This window comes from Helianthus annuus, chromosome 2 (genome assembly GCF_002127325.2).
Source record: "Helianthus annuus cultivar XRQ/B chromosome 2, HanXRQr2.0-SUNRISE, whole genome shotgun sequence".
Taxonomy (NCBI): domain Eukaryota; kingdom Viridiplantae; phylum Streptophyta; class Magnoliopsida; order Asterales; family Asteraceae; genus Helianthus; species Helianthus annuus.
The window spans coordinates 172,402,878-172,410,917 of record NC_035434.2 but is presented as its reverse complement, the minus strand read 5'-3'; the positions used below and the strand labels follow the sequence as shown (position 1 = coordinate 172,410,917).

The 8,040-nt window shown below is 37.5% G+C and overlaps 1 long non-coding RNA gene across 1 annotated transcript; it reads right to left on the bottom strand.

Moving 5' to 3' along the window:
* Positions 1-6,251: 6,251 nt before the first annotated feature.
* LOC118488399 lies at positions 6,252-6,940 on the bottom strand. Its single transcript, XR_004884598.1, has 2 exons — positions 6,884-6,940; positions 6,252-6,420 (listed from the first exon to the last, which is right to left on the bottom strand). It is a non-coding gene; the product is annotated as an uncharacterized LOC118488399 (long non-coding RNA).
* Positions 6,941-8,040: the final 1,100 nt, after the last annotated feature.

Sequence of the window (8,040 nt, the reverse complement as noted above, 5' to 3'; positions counted from 1 at the left end):
CATGAAACATATCATGTACTCCAGCTAATTCTTCTGGTAGTTGTAAACGATAGGCTACTGGTCCTATTCGTTGGATCACTGGGAATGGTCCAACACATCTGGGACTCAGTTTTCCTTTCTTACCAAATTGTACTACTCCTTTCCAAGGAGAAACTTTCAATAGTACTTTGTCTCCGACTTGGAATTCTAACGGCTTGCGGCGATTGTCTGCATAGCTCTTCTGACGATCTCTAGCAGTCTTCAGTCTTTCCTTGATTTGCGATATTTTGTCAGTAGTTTCTTGCACAATCTCTGGACCTGATAACTGACTTACTCCTATCTCTGCCCAACAAACGGGAGTTCTGCACTTGCGTCCATACAGTGCTTCGAATGGAGCAGCTTTGATGCTCGAATGATAACTATTGTTATAGGAGAATTCAATTAATGGTAAATGGCTATCCTAATTACCACCAAAGTCAATTACACATGCTCGGAGCATGTCTTCTAGAGTTTGTATCGTCCTTTCACTTTGTCCGTCCGTTTGAGGATGATATGCGGTACTTAAATTAAGTCGAGTTCCCATTGCTTCTTGGAAACTTGTCCAGAAACGGGAAGTAAAACGACTATCTCTATCCGATACAATGGAGAGTGGGACTCCATGTAAGGATACTACTTCATCTACATACAACTTGGCTAACCTTTCCATGCTAAAGGTTTCCTTCATTGGTAGAAAATGAGCTGATTTGGTTAATCAATCCACAATTACCCAAATAGCATCATTACCTTTTCTGGTTTTGGGTAACTTAGTAACAAAATCCATTGTTATGAGTTCCCATTTCCGTACAGGCATTTCTAATTGTTGTAGTAGTCCTGAAGGTTTCTGATGTTCGGCTTTAACTTGTGAACAGGTTAAACACTTAGATACGTATTCGGCTATATCCTTTTTCATTCCTATCCACCAAAAATTATTTCTTAAATCTTGGTACATCTTATTATTTCCTGGATGTACAATATACCTGGATTTATGAGATTCTTCTAAAATCTTATTTCTTAATTCTCCTTGCTTAGGTACCCAAATTCGTTTCTTGTGGAATCTCCAAATTCCATCTTTTCCTTGTTCTAATTCCTTTAGGTAACCTTTCATTCCTTCGGCATCGTCCTTGATTGCCGTTCCCTGAACTTCCTTTATTTGTTCCATTAAATCTAATTGTAGATTTAACCTAAGAGCACGGACTCGCTTTTGCTTTTCATGATACTTACGACTTAAGGCGTCGGCGACTACGTTTGCCTTTCCTTCGTGATATTGAATATCACAGTCGTAATCACTTAAGATTTCCATCCACCTTCTTTGCCTCATATTTAACTCTTTTTGCCCAAATATATACCTTAAACTCTTATGGTCCGTATAGATAGTAAACTTACTTCCATACAGATAATGTCTCCAAATCTTAAGGGCGAAAATTATGGCTCCTAACTGTAGATCATGAGTCGTATAATTTTCTTCGTGCTTTTTCAATTGCCTAGAGGCATACGTAATTACCTTTTTGCGTTGCATCAACACACATCCATATCCTAATTTTGAAGCATCACAGTATACTTCAAATCCTCAATTCCTTCGGGTAAAGCTAAAATTGGAGCATTTGTCAATTTGTGCTTTAGAATCCTAAAAGCTTCCTCTTGTCTAGATCCCCATTCAAACTTAACGGCTTTACAGGTTAGCTTATTTAAAGGTACAGCTATCCTAGAGAAATCTTTAATAAATCGTCTATAATATCCAGCTAATCCTAGAAAACTTCTAACTTTCATAGCCGTTCGTGGAGCTTTCCAATTCGTGATTGCTTCTATTTTAGCAGGATCTACGTGAATTCCTTCGTGATTCACCATATGACCTAAAAATTGCACTTCTTGTAGCCAGAATTCACACTTCGAGAATTTGGCATAAAGCTTTTCCTTTCTTAACAAAGTTAAGAGTGCATGCAAGTGCTCACAATGTTCCTCATGACTTTTAGAATAAATGAGTATATCGTCAATGAACACGATTACAAATTTATCCAAGTATGGTTTACAGATTCTATTCATCATGTCCATAAATGCAGCTGGAGCATTTGTTAATCCAAAGGGCATGACTGTAAACTCATAATGACCATACCTAGTTCTGAAAGCAGTTTTAGGTATGTCCTCCTCTTGCACTTTCAACTGGTGATATCCAGATCTTAAATCTATTTTAGAGAAATACCTAGCTCCTTGCAACTGATCAAAAAGATCATCAATCCTAGGTAAAGGGGCATCGATTCTTAATTGTAACCTTATTCAATTCTCTATAATCGATACACATTCTCATTGATCCATCTTTCTTTTTCACAAACAACACTGGTGCACCCCAAGGGGATGAACTAGGTTGTATGAATCCTTTGCTTAGTAATTTATCTAATTGCTTTTTCAATTCTAGCATTTCAGTAGGTGCTAATCGATAAGGTGTCTTAGCTATTGGTGCAGTACCTGGAATTAAATGAATTCTAAACTCTACTTCCCTATCAGGTGGTAAACCAGGTAATTCTTCTGGAAAAACATCTGAGTATTCTGAAACTATAGGGATGTCCTGGAGTTCCTTACTTTTAGTGTTAATGATTACAGAAATCATATACACCATTTCTTGTTTCCTTGAATAACTAGCTAATTTCATTACTGAAATGAATTTCAGTGGCTTTCGAGGTCTATCTCCTATAATTAGAATTACTTCTCCTGTGGAAGTACAAATTTCTACGGAATTCTTATCACACAGGATTCGGGCATGGTTGGCTATTAACCAATCAATTCCTAACACTACATCGAATCCGGCTAAATTCATAGGTAACAGGTTTGCAGAAAACTTATGACCTAACAATTCTATTTTTACTTCTTTCAAAATCTTGTCTATATTGACAGAATTTCCATCTGCCGTTTCAACAGTAAAGATCTGCCTAAGGGTATTTAGAGGTAGGTTAAGAGCTTGACAGAATGCAGTATTAATGAAACTTTGGTTTGCACCAGAATCAAATAATACTTTTGCATAGACGTTATGCACTAAGAACGTACCCGCTATCACGTCTGGAATGAGTTCGGCTTCTTGAGAGGTCAGCTGGAATGCGTGAGCATTTTTCTTAGTAGTTCCTTCAGTCGTTTTAGCTCTACTGTCTGCTGGTTTAGCTAACTTAGGGCATTCAGACTGGAAGTGTCCTGTTTCTCTGCAGTTATAACAAACTTTTGTTTTCCTTCTGCAGTCTTCTTCCCGATGTCCTTTCGCCTTGCAGAAGTTGCAAAATATATTGCACTGTCCATAGTGTTTCTTTTTGCAATTTCTGCAGAAAGGAGGTGACGAGTATTGCCCGGTTCCTCTTTTCTTGAATTTATTGCTATTATTACCCACGCGGAATCCTTGGGTAATCTTCTGAGCCAATTCATTCTTGCGATCTTCTTCTCTGGTGCGGACTAGTTCATCAGTTAAGGTATTAGCTAATTCCACAGCATCGTCAATCGTGCGTGGTCTCGCAGCTTTAACGATGTTACGGATTTCTCCGATTAATCCCCAAATATAACGGGAAATAAGTACCGATTCTGGCGAAGCCAGGGAAGGTACTACTCTCGCATATTCGAAGAATGTCGAAGTATATCCTCGACAGTCTACACCTAACATACGATGACTCAGGAACTTATTTGCCATTTGTTCCTTCTCGTATTCGGGACAGAATTTTCTTTCGACCAGACTCTTAAATTCTTCCCAATTCATTGCATAGGCCACCCTTCTTCCTTTTGCTTGTAGCACCGTGTTCCACCATTCTAACGCCCCTTCTTTGAACAAGTTTGATGCATACATCACTTGATCTTCTTCAGCACATTTACTTATTGCAATTACTGCCTCGGTTTTCTCTAACCAACGCAGTGTTGCAGTTGCCCCTTCATTACCTGCAAATTCTGCGGGTTTACACGCAAGAAATTCTTTGTAAGTGCAACCAGGCGTTGCAGCTTTCATTCTTTTAGGGATTGGGGCCTGTTGCGGATCATGATCGTCATGATTGCCGCCTCCATTTATGCTGTTACTGCCATTATCTTCCGGAATACGTTTACTAGGAATTAATTGTGGTTCGGCAGGTTTCTGAACAGCAGCCACAATTTCTGGAATAGCATTGGCTATCCCTTGAGCAATAAAGTGTTCAATATCTTGTCTAGTTATATATTGATCTTCCTGATTTTGCTCGGACTGATTTACTTCATTAACTGGTTCACTATTAGCGTTTTCCATCTGCTAATTAGTATTAATAGAAATTATTAGTGTCTAATTATTAATACCAAAATCACAGATAGATACACAGATAAACACATAGATCAGCATAACATGCAAGCATAGTCAAAATTGTCGATGCCTCGACTTCTGTTTTGTTTCATATATTATACCTGCTTCAATACACACTTTTTATCTTACAGTGTTTTATTGCCCATTTTACAGAATCAGTTTTACTATTTTAGTTATAATACAAACAAACTTCTCCAAACCCCTCCTATCTTTTGGTTCACTGGCAGTTTCAGTAACGACGCTCCCTCTCGTCGTACTTCCAAGAAATCTGCTCCCCCATTTCCCTGATCCTATTTCCGGTGCCTATCAGTTCTTCACCAAACTGACGTAGCTCAGCTAAATTTTCATAGCTCATTGGCGGATTAGGGACAGGTTCTGGATCAAACTGTGGGAGAAAACTATAGGGACTATTAACTATATTTTGGAATTGCCAGTCATTGGTCCACCATTCCTCCATTTGGCCTAATGGTCGGGTGTGAACTAGTGGGTCTGGAATAGCTGGTCCTAGGTTTATTGGGAATTGGGCTGTAGCAGGATAAGAAAAGAGATTATCGTTGATAGGCTCTAGAATATCACAATTATCCAGTAGGCGGTCTATTTCGTCCTGGAATGTGATTTCCTCAGACTGTTTAGAGCTTTCTCCGATCTCTATCCCTTTTTGCTTTAGGTCTATCCCTATTTCTGTTGGCTTGGAACTTTCTCCGGTTTCTATTTCTTTTCCCTTGCTCACACTCACAGGGTTTTCTATTTTAGGGATTCTCCTAGGTTTCATTCTGCGCACATTTCGCCACCCTACATATCTTCTCTTCTTTTTAGGTTTTTCTTTTTCCAGCGGTGGAGCTTGGAATTCTAGCGGTTCCTCTATGTCAGCAATGTAACCAGTGAAGTTGTGGGAGACTTCAATTGGCACAGGATAGAGGTTGAGATTCTGGAATGCTTCCGACATCTCATTTATGCTGTACGGTATATATGCAAAATACACAAAAATGTTAAGTTAAAACTTTGGAACAAAGCTTAACAAATAAACATTTTTATTGCACACCAATTTGTACAACATAACAGCAAACAGAACACATTCAGATCTATTTATTTATTTACTGGGAAGTACTTATTTCTAGATTTAAAGCTTAAAGATTTGCATTTTCTGCTACAGTAGCGAGCAGATACAGATTTGCCCATTTTTCATCTAAGTTATTTTCCCCTGGTGGATTATTATTAATTTCCTGAATTTCTGGGTTAAACCTCACTCTCTTGGTTCGGTGTTTCTTTTTCTCTTGACCTTTTCTAAGGATTGAATTCCTTTTCTCCGGTGTAAGTGGGTTTTCATAATTTGCCTTACGGACAAAGATTCTCTCTTCTAAATTGGTGGGAGATTTGGAGGAAGAGGTTCCCTGTTCTTTAGGTGTACTATCTAATTTGCGATAGATAACAGAAATCTTTTGTTTACCCATACTGTAATTTTAACAATTAATCAGTTAATAAGCATATATTCACAGAATGACAAATAAAATTTTCAATAAACTTAAATTAATTAGAACAATGAGCTTAATCAGTAAGCTTAAAACAGTGGCTCTGATACCACCTTTTCCTGTCACGGCCCCCGACCCGGTTTGACCCGTTTCAGGAGCCGCGGGACAGGAACCCCGTGGTATTTCAATTTAGGCGACAACAGAAGTCTTTTCAAAACAGGATCTTTCAATAATTTAAACTGCCCGTTTCATAATTTAGGGATAAATTCCCGAATTTTACAATAATGTGATTTCTCAGGGAAATTTTTATTTTCAAAACATGTTCATTTATTTATTTACAATGAGCCACTTTTCTAAGCTGGGAGTGCTCCACGGCACTTTTCTTTATGTCACACCCCAACCGATGGCGGAAACATCGGGATGAGACGAAGTGTGTAGATTGCTCAAAACGTCATAACACTATGTGACAATAATTAATTTAAATTCAAATTTCATTTCAAAACTAAAAGTCATACATGATTCAAAAGGAAATAACAACATTGTTTCAACAAGTAACATAACAAACAAGAGATAAAATATTCTAGGCGTGTATCTAATCCACCCTAACTTGTTTCATGAATCATCCATACTTCAATAATCAACCTGCAACATGTATTAAAATAGAGTTTCAATGCAAAAAGCAAAGAGCGAGTATACAAGTTTGTTTACATAACATAATAGAATAAAAACTCATATCCAACATGAACATAACAAAATAGTTTCAACGTGCTAGTTTACGTAGTCCAAGTGATAGCCCAAGTTTCCCAATGCGTTAAAGTACCTAACCCAAAGTTTAACGGGAGGTTGATATGTCTCCTCCTAATAATACCCCAAAGACTAACGGGGAGGTGCATTACTCCTATAGCGCTACTATTGTTAAGGCGGAACTACACACAGGGATTAAACGTTCACATAGCATAAAAGTCTCAAGTATCACAAGTTTCATGTTTCATGTTTAAAAGGATAGAGCATGTTTCAAATAAGTTTCAAGTGTCGCGTGCGTTTAATATAGAATACATGTTGCACCCAAAGTGTTTAAAAGTAAAATGGGTTCGAGTATACTCACGGTTTACAAGTGGTGACTTGAAGTTCCGAGAGCAAGTTTGTAGATGAGTTAGTTCGGAGCACCTTGTCCTTCTACACAAGGAAACGTAGGTGTGTGAGTTTGGCGTATAACGGAAGATTATAGATTCGGAGTTTTTAAAATATATAGAAAGTAACATAGGTGAAAATAATCATCTTGTACACATAACTCTTGTTCTTGACACTATTGAAACTCAAAAGAGTTGGTATGATTTCATGGATTCTAAGATCCATTAGAGTCGTAACAAGGGCATGGTCATAGATGATGTAACGTCCACTCAACAAATAACTATTAAGTCATCATCAAGTCTTAGTTACTTAGATGTATACATATAGAATAACTTAGATATTATATAGTTTACAAGTCTTATGATTCAAGCATGAGGTAGGAGATTAATTTCTCCATTTAGGTACCTCTTTGTGTCATGGAATACATACATGAGGTAGGAAGAACAAGCTTCCATTTAGGCACCTCTATTGTTCACCACTACACTTGTTGTTATAAACAACAAGGAGGGTCATGAACATACAAGTATCAAGGTATTAACAACAACGAATCTATAGCAAAACATCAAGTAATGAGTGGATTCTTATGAAGGATAGCCCAAGCTAATCCAACCATCACACATTCAACAAGTTTCACACTTGAACATTACTTGTGGGTAAAACCCTAATTAAAAACAGAAAGTTTATGAGGTTTTAACCTCTGATTTAGATGTCTCAACCATGTTTTTAAGCTTAACCAACCATAAGAGAGGTTGTAAGCATTAGGACATTGGTTTGAGATGTGTTTCACACAAGTTGGATGAAGTTTGCATAAGTTTGAAACAAAACAGAAAGTTTTTGGTCAATTTCGGAGCAATTCCAGGTCTGATTTCTCCAAGGAGAAGTCAAGGAATCAAACTACATGATTAACCAAGCAAGTAGGAAAAAGAATCAAGCAATTTCGTTAAGAAATGAGCAAGTTATACCACTTTTAGTGTAGGTGTATCAATCTGCCCGAAAATGCAGCTTTGAGCTTGAATTTGAGAGTGTTTTGGAGAGATTAGAGAGTGTTTGTAAAGTGTTTAGGAGTTGGATTAGTGTGGTATTTATAGGAGAAGGTTTAGGTTAGGTTGTGGTTGAGTAATTAATGTTAAA